The 1,455-nt window shown below is 54.6% G+C and overlaps 1 pseudogene across 1 annotated transcript; it reads right to left on the bottom strand.

Moving 5' to 3' along the window:
• Positions 1-241: 241 nt before the first annotated feature.
• LOC104272598 lies at positions 242-810 on the bottom strand (annotated as a pseudogene). Its single transcript, XR_717805.1, has one exon. The product of XR_717805.1 is annotated as a nuclear factor erythroid 2-related factor 1 pseudogene (transcript).
• Between the last annotated feature and the right edge of the window lie 645 nt (positions 811-1,455).

The raw sequence follows: 1,455 nt of genomic DNA, 5'->3' as shown, positions 1-1,455 counted from the left end.
AAAAACCCTGGAGCCCTCTAACTCAACCATAATTTAGCATTGCGCCATTCCCAAGGGAAGACCCACTTTTCCCACGCACTAAACAGGCGACGCACAGAGCTCCCTAGGACAGGTACCAGAGGGCACGAGCCCCACCTGTGCTCCCTCTTCCCACCTGTGCTCCCTCTTCCCACCTGTGACCCACCTGTGCTCCCTCTTCCCACCTGTGCTCCCTCTTCCCACCTGTGCTCCCTCTTCCCACCTGTGCTCCCTCTTCCCCCCCGCCACGCCAGGCAAAAGAAGCTCCTGCCTACCTCTTTGGTCAGGTCTCCGTTCACAGGAGCAGCCACCGCTCCCAAATCTTCCAGCTCTTCCCCAAATCCCTGCTCGGCTCCGCTCTCTCTCACACCGTTGTCAGGATTGCTCCCATCCTGGAGGCTGCCGCCGTTGTCTAGGGCGATGCCGGCGCTGGGCTGGCTCCCGGACACGGAGCCTTCGGGGTCTCTGTGCACCAACCAGGCGTTGACTTCGGTGGTGGGCACCTGAAACCTGTCCAGGGCCCTCACCTGGTTGAGCAACCTGCGAGCGGTGAAGTAATAGTCCAGGTCTACGCTTTTTGGGTGGATGCCATATCCATCCAAGGTGTTCCGCAGGTTGTGAAACTGGGTCTGGGTGTAAGCGGAGCTCTGGCCAAGGATGATCTCCCGGAGAGGGGGGAGCTGCGAGTTCAGGTAGGTGTCCACGTCCACGCGCACACCGATCAAGCTGAGCAGAATGGTGAACTGGATGAGGCCTTCGGTGAAGTATTTCTTCAGAGAAAGCATTTCTGGCAGAGGAGGAGAGGAAACAGGTGGAGAGTTTGGGAATTAGAAAAGAAAACAAAACAAACCGGCGTCGGACGAATTCTCCACACAACAGGTTGGTTGGGTTTGTCTTTCCCCTGCCCCACTTTCAAACAAACAAAATAAAGCAACAACTTTGGCGTTCGGGTTATTGCTAAACAACAGGATAAAAGTTTAAAGAACATTCAGGACTTTGGGTTCGGGATGACTTTGTTTTCCTTCAAAATTGTTGGAACTCAGTGGCCAGCCAGCAGAGCGTAATTAAAGATTTAAATCTCGAGAAGCAACAAACTCTCCTCCCCAGAAGACAGCCTCCACCCTCCCTCGCCCTTTCCTTTGCTTCAGACCTGTTTTATAACACAGACCATGCAGCTACTTAAAAATCCGTGTGACTTACTGTCCCAAAACTCCACATACAGCCGCCTCCTCTCGCCCCCCCCAATTCCCTGCGCTCCAGAGCCGGGTCTGTTCCCTCCGGCTGCTCTTTCTCTCCTTTCTCCTGGTCCACGAAGCTTCTTGAAGGAACCTTTTATGAGTCAAAGGTCCCGACTATGGGCAGGTCCAAAGACGACTCCGCTCCCAGCTGCGATTTCACCAGCGCCTGAAACACAACCGGAGAGCACAACGCGATAAC

Source organism: Apaloderma vittatum, unplaced genomic scaffold (genome assembly GCF_000703405.1).
Source record: "Apaloderma vittatum isolate BGI_N311 unplaced genomic scaffold, ASM70340v1 scaffold30254, whole genome shotgun sequence".
NCBI classification, from domain to species: Eukaryota; Metazoa; Chordata; class Aves; order Trogoniformes; family Trogonidae; genus Apaloderma; species Apaloderma vittatum.
This window is presented reverse-complemented; position numbering and strand designations above follow the sequence as displayed.